Source organism: Cryptomeria japonica, chromosome 7 (genome assembly GCF_030272615.1).
Source record: "Cryptomeria japonica chromosome 7, Sugi_1.0, whole genome shotgun sequence".
Classification (NCBI taxonomy): Eukaryota; Viridiplantae; Streptophyta; class Pinopsida; order Cupressales; family Cupressaceae; genus Cryptomeria; species Cryptomeria japonica.
In genome coordinates this window covers 301854150-301873784 of record NC_081411.1, presented here as the reverse complement: position 1 = coordinate 301873784, position 19635 = coordinate 301854150, and the positions used below count along the sequence as shown (strand labels likewise).

The following is a 19635-nucleotide window of genomic DNA, read 5'->3' as shown; positions in this document are numbered from 1 at the left end:
ATGGTATGCCAAGGTTGATGGATACTTTTAGGAGAATGGCTTCCAAAGAAGTAAGAGTGATCCTACCCTTTACTACAAACAAGAAGGTACTGATATTCTAATTATAAGTTTGTATGTTGATGATCTTTTGTATATGGGTAGTAGTTCTAAGATGAAAGATGAATTCAAAGCTTCTATGATGAAAGAATTTGAGATGAAAGATCTTAGTCTGATGAAATATTTTCTAGGAATGGAGGTTTATCAAAGTAAGGATGAGATTTTCATTTGTCAAACAAAGTATGCATAGGATATGCTGAAGAAATTTGATATGACTAATTGTAACCTTGCCTCCACTCCAAGTGCTCATAGAGTTGTGTTATGTAGAGATGATCGTGTTGAATTAGTTGATGAGACAACTTATAGAAGTATTTTTGGGATATTGATGTTTCTAACCCACACAAGGCTCGATATTGCATATCCAGTTTCACTTGTTTCAAGGTATATGACAAATCCATCTGAAATACATATGAAGGAAGCCAAGAGGATTTTGAGGTATGTGAAAGGCACTCTAAATTTTGGTATTCATTACTACTCTTCTGAAAAGTTCAATCTTGTTGGGTTTAGTGATTCAAATTGGGGAGGTAGTATGGATGATTGTAAGTCTACATCTAGAAATTATTTTTCTTTTAGTTTTGGTTTGATTATCTGGAGCTCGAAAAAGAAAATTATTATTGCCCCCTCATCTACAGAAGTGGAGTATGTTGCAATTACCTCAGCAGGTACACAAGCTCTTTGGCTCAGAAAAGTTTTGGAAGAAATAGGAGAAAAGCAAATTCAGCTTACAGTGATATTTTGTGACAATGTGAGTGCCATCAAGTTAGCGAAGAATCCGGTTCATCACAGTAGAACAAATAATTTTGATTTAAAGTATCATTTCATTCATGATTTGCTATAGAAGATGGAAGTGGAATTAAAATGCATTAGCACTAAAGAGCAATTAGTGGATATCTTAACCAAGGTGGTTCCAAAAGTTTAGTTTTTGACACTACGAGATAAGATCATGAGCTCTCTCAGCATCAAGGGGGAGTATGAAGATAAGTGATGTTGTTCAATTAGGAAGCCCCAGCATGCATACACAATCATGCACAAAAAAAATCACAATCATGCATCGTCAAAGGATTCAAATAGATTTAGGTTATTCTCAGTTTTGTAGTTTTTTGCATTCTTGCAAATAAAGTATGTTGTGCATGCTATTAGTTAAATTTAGTTTGGAGTTTATTTTAGATTTTTATTCTGATTTTTTCCACCAAATAAATGCATGCATAACATGCTCTATCCTTAGTAGTGTATGTTCTATTTTTAGAGACATTGAATTCTTTTGTTAGTGAAGCTAGAAAACTCTATTTATAGGGAAGCTTTGTATTCTTTTTATTAAGCAGTTATATAGAATGTGTGCGCTGTTCTAAAAATAGAGAACTCTATTTTTTAAATTATGAGTTGTGTTTTATTTTATCTCTGCAATTTTTATTGTTGTTAGTTGTTTTCTCTATTATGATATTTTCTTGATCAGTTGGCTATAAGAATAGGGGTAGTTTTAGATTCTACAGAACTATGGTATTGTGAGCATAAACAAAGAAAGATGCTAAATAGATTGTGAAGGAGAACAAATATACACTGCTCAAAGGTTGCAGGATATGTTGAAAATGGGATTCCATGGCTGTAAGATCTTTTCACAAACAAATGCATGAAAAAAAGTCAAATATAAAATACAAACAAATGCATGTTAGTATTAAAAAAGTATAGAAATAGAATATAAGACACTATGATTTGTAATCCTTCAGTCATGTATGCAAAATGTGAATAGCATAAACAAGGAGCATTAATCATTTTGACAAGCGCTAAATGTGATAGCATAAACCAGGGTAATTAAGTGTCTCTTTAGATGTAAAATGTAAGAGAAAAAGATAAAGGATATTTTGTTATGTTGAATACAAAACATGGAAGCTCAAAAAAAACATGTGAAATGTTTGATTAATGCCTCAAAACCATGCATGCGAAATGTTACTCTTAAAGGACCTTGCAATATATCAATCGAACTGATAATGTTTTAATCAGACTTGCAATGATAGATATATGAGACAATGTAAAATGGTATGTTAACAACTTTCAAATGTGAACCAAATATTTTCTACCATGCAAAGATCAAATCCATGAAGGGATTAGCTAGTCCCATTGGGCATGCCAATTGTAGATGGAGGAAATGGATTGAATACAATATTGAATCTTCCAACATCCAATAATGAAGTTTTTCTTGCCAAAACACACATGGAAATCAATTTCTAAACTAGAAACACACACATGCATGCTAAAAAATCCTACTCCATTGCCCTCCTAATATCAAGATCTTATGTTCAAATAATAAGTCCTCTCAGAAAGAACATGCACAAGAAGTTATGAAAGATGAAGATTGAGAAAAATTTATCAAAATGTGAGAAATGGATGCAAGCAACCAATTTTGAATGGAAAAGTTGTGTATCCCCAAAATGGGAGGGGAGCTATTTATTTATAAGCATTATCCAAGTAAATACATGTTGTGGTGTAAATGTACGATAAATAATAGGTTTTGAAAGTTTTAATCCCACATGTGTCAGGTGGATTCAAGTGGGTAGAGGAGAAATGATAAATGAATGATGCAAATGCTTCTACATGTATTTGTTAAAATGGATAGATAATATTATTATTAAATATATAGGTCAAAGATGATAAATAGGTGATAGAATAATAAAATTATTAGATGATAAATGGATTATGAGAAAATAATTATGTTTTTAATGGATAAATGATAAATAATAATAATATTAATGATAATATTAATAATGGATAAATGATGATAAATGATAATAGATGGAATAATGCATCAAAAAAAAAGTGAAGTGGATTCACCCAGGATTAAGATGACAAATTTTATGTGTCTACACCAACTTGTCAAATTCCTATGTATAATATTTTACAAACATATATTTCTTCTTCAAATTTTGTAACCTCTTAAAGAGATTGGTCTGATAATCAGCAGGAAGGAACTTAACTTTCAATTTAGCCAACTTTCGGTCCCATGAGTGAATTCTCTCCTTATTTTTCCTTCTTCTTTCAGTTTGGAAAATGTCCCACCATATTACAGCATGGCCCTTCAACATGGTACAAGGAAACTTTATCCTCCTATCTTCTACTATGCCCTCAGACTCAAAATGATTGTCTAATTCATTTATCTAGTCAATAAAGTCTTCTCCATTAAGACTTCCTAAGTAGGTAGGTACTTCTATTTTAGGCTTGGAACCTACATTCATGACTATCCTCAATAGGCTCTCCTCAAACATTTCTTGCACTCCTTGCCCTTCTCTATTACCCTCTTGGTCTTGTTCTTCCTCCTCTATCTCATCACCACTTATATCAACATCCGGGGTCCCTCTTCTTTGTGCCCTTTCCAAGGCATCCATCCTCTCCATCAATTTCTACAACAATACTTCATCATTACCTCTTATGCCTCTTTCATAGGCTCCACCTCTACACATTCTTCTTGGAGGGATATTTTTCACACTCTCGAATTCCAAAACTTTGCAAGCTTTGATACCAAAATAATGGCAAGCCTCACTGGTCACTTAACCAAATCCACCTGTTTAATATAATTTAATCAATCCTTATTACAGACAAATGGTTTGAACAAGAAACAAGGAGTAGATTTCCTTTAATCAAAACTAAGAACAATCACATCCTGTGTCATTACTTACACATTTAGAGAGATAGGAAGAATTTAAAATCCAAAATTCAAATATTGATTAAGGACAATAAATTGAACAATTGTCTACTGTTATTTCTCTATCAATTACAAAGGTTCCTTAATTAATACACTGGCAACATTCAATAGTCATCTTCAATGGTCATCTAACACTTCAAGGAATTTATTCCTTCGACCAATGTCACCTTTGTAGATAGTTTATGTACTTTCGCACATCATATCCACTTGTTTCTCCAACTATTGGCTACCTTCATATAGTTTACGAGTCATTTGGGATTTCCATTTCTAAATCGATTTTTCCCTTTGATTCCTCCTTGGCACATTCGACTACCGACCCAAAATAATTTCCTAACTATCGATGTCAACCAAATCGATGAGTAACAATATCGGGTTTGGAGAGAATAATGACCAAACATGGTTAAAGCCCCCTTTCAAAACAATTCCTGTACCTCTAGCGACATGAGATAGTGAATTCCCTTAATTTATACTTTACAAGGCAACAAAAGTAACCAAAACATTTAGATATGATGCAACACAAAATAAAAACTCCAAACAAGAAACAAAACCAAACAAAAACCAAAATTTCAACAACAAAATTAAAACCAAAAATTGCAAGAGCAGGATGCCTCTGCATGAGTGATCCTTCTGGGATCATTTTGAGCGTAATATGAATATATTTTATCTTGTATTTAAGTTAGGGTATCTTAACCCAAACCTCCTCACTCAAAGATCATCTTGTGTTATTAATCTTTATAAAAATTAACCTTCCTAAATGTACATCCCCCATTGCCTGTGTACTAGGGACATACTCCATCTCTAGACTACCTACATACACCATTTCCAAATAGGATCAAGGCCTATGTAGTTCAGGTTTCTAAACTAGGTTTAATGTAAAATATTTAGTGGGTACGCAACCATTTCTAGGGTCATTGTCCTAGATGGTTTCTTTGTGATTGTTACCCATGTTGGGAAGCTCATAGAGAAAAAAGGGTCCTTGTTGGCCACTTGCCTGTTTATATAATTCCATCTAGGTCCTAGTCCTATTATCACATCACCCTTATCTTGTGTGTCGAAATAGAGAATAATAACATCTAAAATAATAAAATAAAACAATCATATACATCCAAATCCTATTGGGCTTTCTATAGTTTCACTGGGGAATCTATTTTCATTTAAAATTTATCTTATTAGATTATAGATCAAAAGGGGATTTTTGACTCCTTGGATTTTAACTCCACAATGTCCCATACCACTCCTCGATAATTTATAGAGATGATGACATAGACATCGTTATTGCAAACTTATTAGGTGTTAGATGTAGTAACTCAATTAGAAAGGCATTACTCATAAGCACGAGCTAGAAGCACCACTTATACCAAATGTTGCTAAGGTTTTTTTAAGTTTCTCCTTTTTATTTAGGTTTACTAACAACATAAAAGAAAATGATACTATTTTAATTATAATATTAATTTTATTCAAATCAATCACTATAATTTGGACTACTATGTAATGGAAGGATAACCTTTTTATTCTAATGAATATCAAACAAATCCTATTATAAAGAATACTAAATATCATGTAGTAAGATTTTAAATATCTAGTTTCTAACTATTGATTAACAATTTCTTAACATTTGATGACAAAAATATCACTCCTAATGTTATTGAATATTTTCAATCATAAAAAAATAGGCTCTGCACAGGGAGAATGGCTTCGAGGGGCAAAATTCAAATTTGCAGGCATGGCCACATCAAAGCTGACAAAGGTGGGATAGAAGAAGGGCCAACAAAATAGAAAAGGATTTTTCTCACTATTTAAAACATCAAATGCCCCTCATGTTTTGAAATGATATTTGCTTGATAAATTCTAGGAATTTCCCAAATCAGGGGGAGGATCAACACAGGAAAAGAAACATCAGGATCAACATTAGCAGAGAAACAATTCTGGTGTCCATTATAGATTCATGAGGCCCAATTGGGTAAACTCAAAATGTCTAAGATGACTAAAAAGAGAAAAATGTTAGGTTTTCAACATTCATGAAGATGACAGATTTCTAGAAGATCATCACAAGGGTTTCTTCCCCAAGCAATAGGAAAAGGATTCACATTTTTAGACTATTTCTATTTAGATGTCACTTTAGATTTATAGTCTTTGAGTAAAGGATACATCTCTTTTCCTAACAAAATTCCGGTGAAATCCAAAGTACCTACACATGGTTGGAACAATCCATATGCAAAGGGAGGCAAGGGTTTTCCCTCATATCCAAAAAATATCCCTTTGGGCCTTTCAACATTTGGTAAGAATAAGAGCTTTACTAAATCTATGCCTCTCTTCATATCATAGTAAGGAAGTGCCAAGCCTTTTCAAAATAAGGATAAAAGAAAAGTGTGGGCATGGAAAGATCCAGGTTTAAAACTGGCATTGGGTCCCCTATCAAGCTTGTTAAATAGAAGAAGGGGGGAAATGAGTAGAAATATCAATATTAATCTATAGATTGTGGCTTTGAATGATCAGATGTCCCTACTAGAAGACATATCGATCATTGGTAAGTTTCCTAACAAGCTCTTCCATTTTCTAGTTCTCAAAAAAAGGGTTCTGCAAGTATGGCTCGTACTTAATGAGATTTTTTACATTGATAATGGGGAGGGTTTCTTTATTGCCTTTTTTTCTTCTAAAATAGCTAGAGATAGAGTTCATAGAAAGGAATATTGGTTCTATGAAGGATTTAATTTATCAACTTTGGCATGGATCCCAAATTTCAATCCAAAAGTTGCAAAAGTAAACTTTGTTCCTATTTGGGTATCATTCCCCTCTCTGCCATTTGAATTCAGGGACCTCAAACTGGTTGAAAGTTTTCCCAATCATTTGGGCATATTTTTAAAATATGATCTCATCCCATATGAGATGCCCAAGCTTCTAGTAAGAGTTTATCTATTGTTAGATTGCTCAAAACCTCTACCAATCCTAATAAATATTTCCTCAAAGTTTCATTCTTGGGATTGGGAGGTAGTAATGTATGATTCCATCATAGTCTCTCATCATGCTTCAATCATGGGGCACTTTATATCTCAATGTTGTAATCATACTTAAGACAAAGTAAAGGTTTACAAGGACTTCTCCTCAAACCCACAACATTACAAAACTAGGTCTCGTCACACAAATGACAAATCTATTCTCACTCCTCCCCAAATCGAAGGATCTTACACGAATCAAGAAAACCTTTCCTCAGAACTTGGGTTTTTATGAAGATATATTTTGTATTCTTCTAAACATGATTTGGGTGTGATATTTTCTTTTCTTACAATAAAAAGTCCTTTAGATCACGTATCCTTCAACCTCAGCAAAATTTCATCTGTTTGAAATTACAGAATCAAATAGGGAGATCCTAATGGGTTTTAAATCATATTTTTTTATTGGAAAGATGGATAACATTATTGAAATTCAATTGGTTAGAGCATGTTCACAAATAATTTAAGAAGAGGCCAAAATGTTATGGGACCCTGTCATTCTAGAGTCTTTACTGATAATATATTTTAAGAAGATAGAAAATGAGAAAATAAATTACATGCCAAGAACTATCTTGCCACATTGCTGAAGGGTGAACATGAATTTTTTGTCCTATCCCATTCTTCTTAGATTGGAAAGGACTTTAAAAGGTATGGGCATACCCAATCCTTGCCACACTCTCTTGTGTTTCTATGCCTTATAGCACTCATCCTCAACTATTCACCCAAAACATGTTAGCTTTCTCATGGAATAAGAGCATAAGTGGACATGAACAATTAGATGCACTTATCCCCCAAAGCATATAAGATGATCAAGAGTTAATCACTCAAAGCAACAAAGCATCTATTTGTCAAACTAGATAAAAAAAAAGTAGTAGTGAACAAGAAACCCAAGGGCAAGGTAGGAAGACCACCAAAGAAGAAGGGCTTGGTTAAAAAAACCAACGATGAGGTTCAAACAGGGATCCAGTCCATCCTAGACGATAAGTTACATCTGCGGAGAGTGTGTAGCTCTTCAAGCAAATCATGAAAATCATATTTTAGAATGTTAGGAGTCTAAATGCCCCTAACAAGAGAAACCTCATCAAGTCTCAAATAGATAATTCTGGGATGGATATTATTTTTATACAAGAGACCAAATCTTTCAGATACTCCCTCAAATCAACCTTTTCAAAAATGCAAAAAATGGGAATTCATTGCTGCTCAGTCAATAGGTGCATCAGGAGGATTAACAATTTTATGGAAAAAGAGTAGTGTTCAGATTAATCCCATGCTCATACAAGATAACTTCATTCAAGTTGAAATTGCATCTTCCAATGCTTCTTTTCAGTTATTCTCAATGTATGGTCTAAATTCCATAATGGGGATGTACTTATGGGATTCAATATCAGTAGCCCTAAGAAATTTTCCTAATAGTCCTGCTATAATTGTTGGGGACTTCAATGTAATCTTATCATTAAAGGAAAATTCAGTAGGTTTAATTCCCCCTCTCAAACTTATGTTAGACTTCAATGACTTTGTCAACAATAATGCTCTCAAAGATTGAATTCCTTGTAATGGAAATGTTACTTGGACCAATAGAAGGAAGGGCTCTCTAAATATAGCAGAAAGACTATATTTAGATCTGCTATTTCCAACTCCTCATTGGATGATTCTACCAAACTTCGTCTTCTTCCGTCCAAGGAAGTGACCCCTCGTATATATGGGGTCCCAAAAATTCACAAAGCCAACATTCCTTTGAGACCCATTGTCGATACCATTGGGTCTCCGACTTACAAGTTAGCCGCTTCTCTTGCCAAATTAATCTCTCCGCTTGTTGGTAACTCCAACTCCTTCATCAAAGATTCCAACCAATTTGTCCAGTTTATCAAGGACACTAAGTTGGACCCTCAAGACACTCTTGTGAGCTTCGATGTGGTGTCCCTCTTCACCAAGGTCCCTATTCTAGACTCCATAGAGATTGTCAAGCTTAAGGTCAATGAGGAAATCGCCTCTTTGGTGGAACTTTGCTTAAGGTCAACCTTCTTCGCCTTCCAAGGCGTTATCTATGAACAGGTTGACGGAGTAGCCATGGGCTCCCCTCTCTCGCCGGTCATTGCTAACATATTCATGGAACATTTTGAAGAGGTGGCCTTACATTCTTTCCCCCTCAAGCCAAAATGGTGGAAACGATATATGGATGACACCAATGTATGTTGGCCCCACGACTTGGACATGTTAGAGGAATTTCATACTCACCTCAACAACATCTCTCCATCTATTACCTTCACCAAAGAACTTGAATCCAACAACCTTTTATCCTTTCTCGATGTCTTAATTTGTAAAAAGCCTGACGGATCCCTTGGTCGTCAGGTGTTTCGCAAAACTACCCACACTGACTTATATCTTCATTCATCTTCTCATCACCACCATAGCCAGAAAGTTGGGATCCTCAAAACCTTGGCTTTAAGAGCCCATCGGATTTGTGATAAGGATAACTTAGACCAAGAGCTCTCCCATCTTCGTCAAGTCTTCCTTTGGAATGGCTACTCGAACAAGCAGATCACTAGGGCCTTCCTCCAAGCCAAATCTCATTTCCTTTCCATCTCGAATCCCATGCCCTCTCCATCTCAGGCCCCGTATGTCTCTCTCCCTTATGTTGAAGGCATTTCTCACAAAATCTCAAAAATCCTGGGGAAAAAAGGTCTCCGTTGTGCCTTCAAACCTGTTTCCACCATCAAGAGGCATGCCCCACCGCTTAAGGACACTCGGGATGCCTTTTCAGAGTCAGGTGTATACAAGATTGTATGCTCCTGTGGAACTCCATACATTGGAGAAATAGGTCGTTCATTCATGACTCGTATAAAAGAGCATAGTGCCGACATTAAGCATGAACGTGCCCTCAAATCAGCCTTAGCTGAGCATTCATCAACTACCAAGCATCATATCTGTTTGGAGGACACTCAGGTATTGTGTAGGGAGAACAACTTTTTCAAGAGGAAAGTTAAAGAGGCCATTGCTATCATTCAGCACCCATCCAATCTTAATCGAGACGATGGGTTAAACCTTAGCATCTCGTGGCACCCTCTTCTTCTTGCCCTCCAGTGTCATCCCCGCCCCCCTCCCTGACTTCTCCCCCTCTTTCTTCTTCATTTGTGCGTCTCCCTCTCCCCCTTTGGTCTATTTTCCTATTTGTTTATTTTCTAGTGTATTTTTGCTTTTAGACCTCCACTTTTGTTTATTTTTATATGCTCATTCTTTTGGATTTGTAATTTTCTCTTTTCTTTTTTGTTTCTGGTTTTTGTCTTTTGGTCTTTGCCTTTGTGTTTATTCCATTATGTATTTATAATCATTTATTTATTCTTTTAGTTTTTTATTTTTATCCCATATTCTTTTCTTCTTTTTTGTTTTTTAGTGGTTTTGAATATGGTGCTGGGCTTTCCTTTTTTCTTTTTTGTGGGTGGTTTATTCCTTGGAGTTTTTTAGGTCTCCCATCCTTCAGGTGGTCTTTTCCTTTTTTCTTTCCTCTCTCCTTGTTTCTCGTGCCTTCCCCCACCCCTCTCCCCTTTATATTCTGCCTCAAATCTGCAACTCAACATCTTTCATGTCTTGGGAATTCTTTTCATCTTGATGATGAATCACGGAGTGTGATTCGAAACGTTGATGGAAAAATATACACACAATCGAATCTAGAAAAAAATACACTAGAAAAGACTATATAGGTTTCTAGTAAATTTAATTTGGCTTGCAAATTTTGGCTCCCCTCCATCTCAGATCCTTCCTCTCACTAGATCAAATCACTTCCCAATTCAAATTTACATTGCCCCTTCTCTGTGGATTAAAATCTCAAAGGGCTATTTCAAGATTGAGCACATGTGATTTCAGGATAACTCTTTTCTTTCACTATTGAGAGATTGGTGGATCTATTCCCTTTTTTCCCAAGGTTCTAGAATGTTTTAGTTCAACAAAAAATTACAATGATTGAAGTTAAAGATCAAGCATTGGAATTCTAATGACTTTAAAAATATATTTCAGAAAAAAATAAAGGTTGAGGGCAAAATCAGAGACTTAAATGAGGAGATCATCCAAGAAGGTATTAATGACTAGTCTTTTCAGATGCTGAAGTTTTTCAAACTACCAACTAGAAGAAATTATTCACAGGGAGGAGATATACTAGAGACAAAAATCTCATGAGATGTGGCTAGAACAAGGTGATTGTAACACAAAATACTTCTATACCACAACTAAGATGAGGAGGTCAAACAATCTTATCACTTCTATCAAAGATTCTGTAGGGAACGTATCTCTAATAATGAGAGTATTCAAAAAGAAGGGGTAAGGTTCTTCTCTGAGTTATTTACTAATATCTTCTCTGAGTTATTTAATAATACATCTCATTTGGATGATGACATGACTAACAAATCCTTACAATTTATACATCATATTCAACAACTAGTAAGTGCTAAGGATAATGAGGAACTCACGAATCCATTCACTTTGGAGGAGATAAGATAGGTAGTTTTTTCCATGTACCTAGACAAGGCTCTAGGTCCTAATGCTTTCACCATCATGTTTTTTCAAAAGTTTTTGTCCTTTATGGGGGCGGATATCGGGAGAGTTTCTCAAGAGTCATTGAAAAATGACAACATGTTGAAGAAGTTCAACACCACATATATTGCTCTAATTCGAAAAACATCATCCCCTTTTCCCTTTGGTGACTTTAGGCCCATAGCACTATGTAATACGATTTATAAAATAATTGCCAAGTTAATTTCAAGTAGATTAGCAAAGTTAATCCTCAATATCATATCTCACCAACAAGGAGGTTTTGTTCCTAGTAAAGAAACCTCAAAAGGAGCTCTGGTGCTACATGAACTAATCAATTCAACAACTAATCATAATAAGGAAGTCATGGTGATTAAACTAGACATGATGAAAGCATATGACAAAGTTAGCTAGGTGTTTCTTTAACAACTACTTTCAAAAATGGGCTTTTGTCCAAATTGGTGCAATTGGGTTGCCTCTTACTTATCTGGAGATAAATTTAATTGCTTATCAATGGATTTTCGGCAAAGTTATTTTTATCCTCACAAGGAGCTAGACAAGGGGATCCTCTTACCCCTTCTTATTTATTATCATGGTTGAGGCACTAAGTAGATAGATTTTTTCTCACCATGATTCAAACATATGGAAAGGCATTTCCATCCCCAAACTCCTATTTCAGTCACACACATCCTATTTGCAGATGACATAATTTTGTTTGGTGAACTCTCCATGAAGAAAATAAAAGCCATCAAAAATATTATTGATTTATACTACTAAATTTGAGGCCAAAAGGTTAATGTGGAAAAATCAAAGGTCTTATTCTTTATTTGCTCACAACTGGTGGCTAATAGATTATTAGTAGTGCTTGGGTTCAAACAATAATTCCTCCCTTGGAAATATTTGGGAATTCCTCTCTTTGCAGAAAACAAGGAAAAAACCTTCTAGTCAAACATCATTTCTTCTATCCAATGAATAATTGCATCATGGAAAAATACATGGCTCTCTCTAGTAGGGAGGATCCTCCTGATATGAGTACTATTGACAATGATTCCTAATTACATCATGGCAATTATACTAATGCCAAAAGCAGTCCAAACATAAATTGAATTTATTCGGAAAAAAATTCTTTGGAATGGTAACAAGAACCCTCAAAGAAAGATTCACTTATTAGTCTGGGATAAAGTTTCCATAGATAAATGTTTTGGAGGAATTGGAATCAATTATATCAAAATGAGAAACAAAGCCCTTGGCACCAAACTACTGTGGATACTTTACAAGAACAACAAGTCTTTATGGGCATCAATTTTGAGAGCTAAATATCTTGATTCAGAGGAACCAGTCAGAATCTTTACAACCTTGGATCCACTAAATGGATCTCAAATGTGGAATTTCATGCTAACATGTGGGCATTTGTTCCTTGCTTGTCTATCTTGGCTAGTTCATAATGGAAACAAATAATGCTTTTGGGAAGATTCTTTGAATGACTTACCTCCTCTTGATAATATAAATGGTTTAGAGGAACTCAAAATAATTTCAAAAAGGGAATGGGGTAATAATTTAAAGGACTATTTTGAAATCAGATTAGTTGAAGGGACTTATAGGACATCTTGGAAAGATATCTTTAGCATTCATGCCCCCATCAACCAACAACAAATTCTCATTTTACACAGTTAAAAAAAGTTATAAATACCTCGAGTTCAAAGAAAACATTTCACCTCTGAGAAGATTCTCCTTTTGTTGGGTAGGAGAAGGGCCTCAAAAAGCAGGTTCATTCTCATGGCTTGCTTTGAGAGGTAGAATTTTGACAAGTGAGAGGCTAGTCGCTTTAGGCATTGCCCAACCTTTCAATTGTGTTCTTTGTAGGGAAGATTTGGAATCTACTAATAATTTACTTGTCAATTCCCCTTTGCAAACCAATGTTGGAATTGACTCCAATCCATGTTAATATGGGTTTCACCTCTTCCCCACAATTTAAAAGTAGTTTTTGAATCTTGGCCGACCATTTTTGTGGATTCCTTCTTTCTGTGCATTTGGAAAATTTCCCCTATTATACATATCTAGAATATCTGGTTGGAGAGAAATAGAAGAATTTTTAGAAATGAAACTAATGACTTGAAAATGGTTCTCTCAAAAATCGAGTCTTCTATATCCGAAGCAGTTAAGGCTCATGTTAAAAAAAACAAAAAGCTAAATTATTCACTCTCATCATGAGATAACAGTACTCTGTGCGAATGGAATAACCCGTCTTTGCCTTTCAAAGAAAGCCTTATGGTCAACCTAGCTAAGCCCATAAATAGAAAAGAAATTAGATGGAAAGGCCCCCCTTAGAATTCCCTAAAGCTCAATTTTGATGGCACTTCAAAAGGAAATCCGAGGATATTGAGAGTTGGATACATTATTAGAAACCACCAAAGAGTAACCATCAAGGGTGTATTTGCAAGAATTCCCAATGGCTATAACAATATTGTAGAAGCACAAGCTCTCCTCCATGGTGTCTGACTCGAAAAGTCACTCAAGGTGAAAAAACTAATTATAGAAGGGGATTCTATGAATACAATATTAGCATGCAGAAATGTAGAAGACAGGAACTAGAAAGTGCAATATATTCTGTGGTCAAAATTTATCCATCACAACTAGAAGAATATTCAATCAACCATGAATACAGAGAAGCAAATTAGGTTGCATATTTTCTAGCAAACCAAGGATGCATTTTTTCAAATGGAGAAGAAACCTTAACTCTATCTAACATGTTACTAGATCAGGAATTAAATACTTATTGAAAAATGATTGTGTCATGCCTTCTACTAATCCCTGATTTGTCTGTTAGATTTTTAGAGGTGGCTTTCATCCCACATTTATAATCCAAGACTGGCTCCAGTGATGCCGAATAATAGAGATGCTGAAATTTTGTTTAGGGTAGATGGAAATAATTCATCTATTATTAGTTCCTACCTGCAGGAAACTATAGCAGAGGTAGTTGTTTTAAACAGTGATTAAATTTTTCCCTCTCAACCAATCAGCTTGCTAGAAACTTTTGTATATCTTTCTTTTCCACTATGTATTATCAAGAAGTTGCTTTTTATTTAAGTGAATTTTCCCTGAAAAGTATTGTGGCAGTACCTCATTTGCGTTGCAGATGGCTGGCAGCTACTTTTCCATATACCAAGACGAGAGAACGCACGCCTTCCAAGAACAGGGTCTGTAAAATTGGTCTCGGGATGCTTGGGCCTACAAAATTTTAGGTCTGCAAAAACTTAAGGGGATCATGGTAAGGTACAGGTGGGGTACAGGTGGGACAAACAGTCGGCAATTACTTGGCGATTAGAGCTTGAATTCTTTTGCATGTTTCTGGAACGTGGAAGATGCTGGTAAAAATTGCAGTGCGTAGGTCCCGATGTGACTGGGTCAAAAAATCAACAAGCTACATCTCGATCCGAACCTCTACCAACACTGCAGCCTCTTTCCTGCGCTTACCTTTGCAACTGACGCTAGGCATCGATCTCGGTCTACTTTCTTTCAGGGATACCGTTGTGCCCTGTCTGCTTCCACATTTTGCATACATATCTACCAGAGCAGTTGCTACTGCAGAATTTGACAACAATCCTCTATCCTTCATGCTTCGATGGATGTCCATACCTTCTTTCAAAGCTGCCATTTTGGCACGAATAGGGAGGATGCTTGCAAAGGTTGTGGATTTTTAATATCAGTTTTGAATACATTTTATCTTTCAATCTTTAAAATTTTCCTTTAAGTGTTTGTGATCCATCTGTATGTGTCATGTGATTCGGATGACCAGGGAGGATTCAGTTAAGAAAATAGCCAATAAATCGAGGCGTAAAACACGTTATAGTTTTCACGTTATGCGCGCACTACATAAGAAGGCATTTTGAGCAAACGTATGGCGGGAAGTAAAAAAACCGTGTGGATGTATATAGATTGCACAGGCTATCCATCAATGCCATAATCACCGGCACACATCGGCGCACACATCTATGGAAGCCAAGGATTCTGCATGTTGTTACGAGAGGTTCATAACCACAGATGGATTTTGCGTTTCGAAGAGGAGAGGTTGCCCTGGTAGTCACGACAGATGTGATTGTTTCGAACCAAGTCTGTCGTTCTAGCAAATTCCTCTAATCTGCAAATCTATAACACCAGGTATGTAATTAGCCAATAGGAATTTTTTAGGTGGGCTACGCCCATCAGAAGTGTCTCATGAATATCAGGAAGTGACTATGTCGAGTTTGTTTTCTAAAATTTCTGGCAGTCGGGTTTTTCTTAATGATTAAACTCCTCTTTACAAAGTTAAAATTTACCGGGAGGCGGGTTAGATTTTGGGCGTCCAGTGCATTTCTTTTAATGATTAGACTTCTGTTAAAAATTATTTGATTTTTTTAACTTTAGATCCACTTTTCATTTACTGTAAATTGATTGAAGTAGTGGTTCTATGACGATTGGTTTTGGTTTCTCTCTCGTTGTGATGTTTAGGGTTTCTAAAAATTTCCTGCAAACTCTGCCCATTTATTCCCATTTATTTTCATCCGTCTTGTTGATAGTAGGGCAAAATTTGTGATAGCCATAAAAACCCAATACTTTCAGATCCATTTTTGGAAATTAGTTTTGGTTCATCTCATTTAAAAAATACCCTGTTCTGGTAGGGTTCTGTAAAGTTTTCCCACAAACTTACCTATTTTTCCTTATTGGGCATTGGGTAAAAGGGTCCTCAAGCTGCTACCGATGCTACTGCAATGTTAGATTGACTATTGAGTCAGTTGGATAATATTTGATGTTCCATTGTAGAATTTTATTGGTGGCGGTGATTGTGACAAAAGCCCAAAAGATTATTGTCTCGTTTGCCTTTGGAGGGGAACCCTGCCTCCTTGATTATATGAAACCAAAGTCGTTAGAATGGCCAGTGACTCGGAATCATTGGAAAGATACCAAGACCAAAATCGCTTGGCTCGGGCATTTGGGGTTTGCCCAATTTACAATACAATGACAAAAGCACCAGATTTTGGAGTGGAGTCGGCGAGGTTGAAGTTGAAGGAGGGACCAGTCGCCATTAATGTGCCAAGCTCAAGCTCGTGGTCGATTAAACAAACAAGCTTTGTTCATACTCCTCTACGGTTGGACTATGCTCCTGCTACTGCATTGTCTGCAGATAAATTATTGTCCTATGGATTGCCTTCTGTGAATCCTTTGATGTGGGCATCTAATTCAGCTCAGGGTTTAGCAAACCTAGATGTTTCTTGCCCCCCTGAGTTCTTAGTACCCAAAAGCCATGAATATAATCTTGCAACAGGGGACTCTTTTTGGTGTGATTCTGAGAGGCCAATGTGTCGTTTATAATAAGGATCTTTGGGAGGAAATTCGGATGCCTTATTTTAGAATAAATAATGTATTTTAGCTTGCCTGTCTGTGGTGTTTATAGTCGAGGCACTCTAAGTAACTGCCAACAAACTGAAAATTTCGAGCTGGAACTTCAATTTGGATCCCTGCAACAGTGATGATACAAACTGGTATCTTCTTGATGACACAGTTGTGTCGCTTGAGGTCATGTGCAGCTGTGTTTTTGAGCAAAATACCACTTGCCATGTTAAGCAGTGAGTACCTCTTGCCTTAAAAATCGCTTTTTAAAATCGTTTATGGAATGAGATACATATATTTATCTTGTTATATTGTAGAATATGATATATCTAGAACTGAAAGGGGTTGTGCCCCCCGAATTGGCTAATCTTACACACTTGCGAAGCCTGTGAGTACAACTTATATAGTTTCAAGTGTCTATTCTTCCTGCCAATTCAAATCGATTAGAGTGATGAAAATAAGCTTAATTAAATGAATTGTATAATGTTTTTCGTGACCTGGGATACAATTTTCTGAGCGGATCAATCCTGGCTATGTTAGGCTCATTACCACGTCTTGAGTATCTTTAAGCGAGCGAGAACCTTTTTCCTTATAAATTCTGCATTATTTTGTTTAAGATGTTTGGTGTCAATGGTTTAGATTATAATTTGTATGTTATGACATGTCTTTTGGACAAAATTGTTTAAGTGGTGAAATTCTAAAGGAAATGGGTAAACTCACTAAGTTGATATCTCTGTAATATTTTCATCCATGTCTGCACAAATAAGAATGAATTCATCTGCACATTTATGTTTATTTCCATGAAATAATTGCTATTTTGTGTGTGGTACAGGAGTTTTAGTACGAATTGTTTTTCTGGATTTTTCTTAGTGATTGGGCATTCTTGACCATCCTCACAATTTCTCTTCTAATTGCTAATGTAAATATTGACTAAGATTAATTTAAATCCATATGCTTATGTTGGTACATATTCCCCTTCATTTTTTAGAATGTTACTAAAAGTGTGCTTTCCAGCACAAGTGTCATGTGTTTTAAGAACACTACTCGTCAATTTGTAATAGCATGTCTAACACAATACTAATTATATTGTTCATCTCAACACATTTTATATGATTTTGGAGAATATCACTAGCAAGTGACAAATGAAACCTTTTATGTATATCTCATTGTGTTATGTGTACTGTTACTGTAATAAACGCTTCACAAACTTCTAGATTGGAGTAATGTCGAGGATAATTCATTCAAATTATCTGCAACGTATTTCAAAATATGTAACTAAACTATTTTTCCTAATGTTAAATTATTTTTCCACTGACGTGTTATACATTAGACTAGTCATATACGTATGGCAATATCGTGAACATTGGCCATCATGATTTAGCCACTATATGCATTATGTTCCTGTCACAATCTTGATATCACTACACTTCCATGCTATGGACTATTCCTCCTTGGTTTTTGACAATACCCTTCGTGTAATCTTATTAGATCAGTCACTTTGTATTATCATTATCTTATTAAGTCTGTCACCTTGTATTATCACCAGTTAGTCTCTGCATTACCCATAGTGAGACAATTGTCTTACCTTTACTATAGTTGCAATTGATAAGATTTTGTACATTCCTATGTCATGGAAGTCGAATAACTGATTTCTAATCTTCACATTGTTAATTGATAAGCTCTTGTACGTTCCCATGCCATGGAAGTCGAATAACTGATTTCTAATCTTCATATTGTTAATTTTGTGGCAAGCCCAGAATGAAAAAGCTGAGAGCAACCAGCAAGTCGAGAAAAAAGCTCAAAACAACAAGAAAACCTACTGATTCAAAAATGAAATAACACAATTGATTACCAATGTACTAGTTTTGCAAGTTTAGTTTTGAAAATGCACAGCACCTTTAATAAACATTTGACAAACGTATGTCAATATATATCTCCTCTGTCCACTTTGTATTCCTGTGTTAATGTTAAATCGGTTGACAATGTGATCATAAAGGAATGCAAGCCCCCGCGCGCGTGCATACACACACATATATTCTTTCTTCCACTTTGTATTGCATTGTTCTATATACTTGTTAGATGGATATTGCATATAATAATACATCTCTTCTTTCCCAATGACTTTGATAGTTGCATTTATAATTATCTAAATCTACTTTTGATTATATCAAAATAATAATAATAATATATTTCATCTTGCTACTACTTTGCAAAACAACCAATCACATTTCCTCCCTGCCAGTGCTTAGGAACTACGCTGCTTGCAGCTCTTGTTAACTATGAAGAAGGGAGACTTTCAGTGAGCTCAACAGTTCATCCTGCAAACGTTTAAATGGAAATTGGGGTTTCCAAAGCCGCAAACTCTACTAAAATCAGAACTGGGCATGTTGTCAGATGAAGGTTTTTTTTTTTTTTAAATCATTACGTGGCTGTCTTGTGCAGATATTGCCTGACGAATATCCTCCTTATCAAATGATTACATGGTAATCTTGATGTTGTCAATAGGTACCATAGTGACCGGCTCTTTTTCAGTCTAAATTCAAGGTTTTCCCTAAACTATCATCCTCAGTCATTCTCGCACACTCCAGTGGCTGAACCTGGTACAGTTTACAAGGTTTCACAATATCTAGCACGTGTTTATGGGACTTCCCTCTTGCGGTTTGGGACACTGGTGATTATTGTAGTCTTCTCCAGCGAGCCAATTCATGTGGAATTTGTACCAAAATGGAGTTAAATTCCTTGCAAGACAAGCTTATTCACCATGCCTTCTTTTTCCCTAATTTAGTCGATCCAGTCTGGATTTTGCTCTTCTCCATTCTCTGGTCAGATGGCAGACAAAATTGTGTTGCATGGAAAATTTATCAATTTGTTGCCCATGGGACACAACCCCCACTTCTCTCTTCATATGGCCTTTGTTGTTCCTTGCTGGTAGGTGGAAAGAGCATTGAATATCATCTTAGGGTCCGA

The 19635-nt window shown here is 35.7% G+C and overlaps 1 long non-coding RNA gene across 1 annotated transcript; it reads left to right on the top strand.

The window, feature by feature from the left end:
* Positions 1-14273: 14273 nt before the first annotated feature.
* LOC131078612 (uncharacterized) lies at positions 14274-18512 on the top strand. Its single transcript, XR_009358477.1, has 2 exons — positions 14274-15459; positions 17501-18512. It is a non-coding gene; the product is annotated as an uncharacterized LOC131078612 (long non-coding RNA).
* The last annotated feature ends 1123 nt before the right edge of the window (positions 18513-19635 follow it).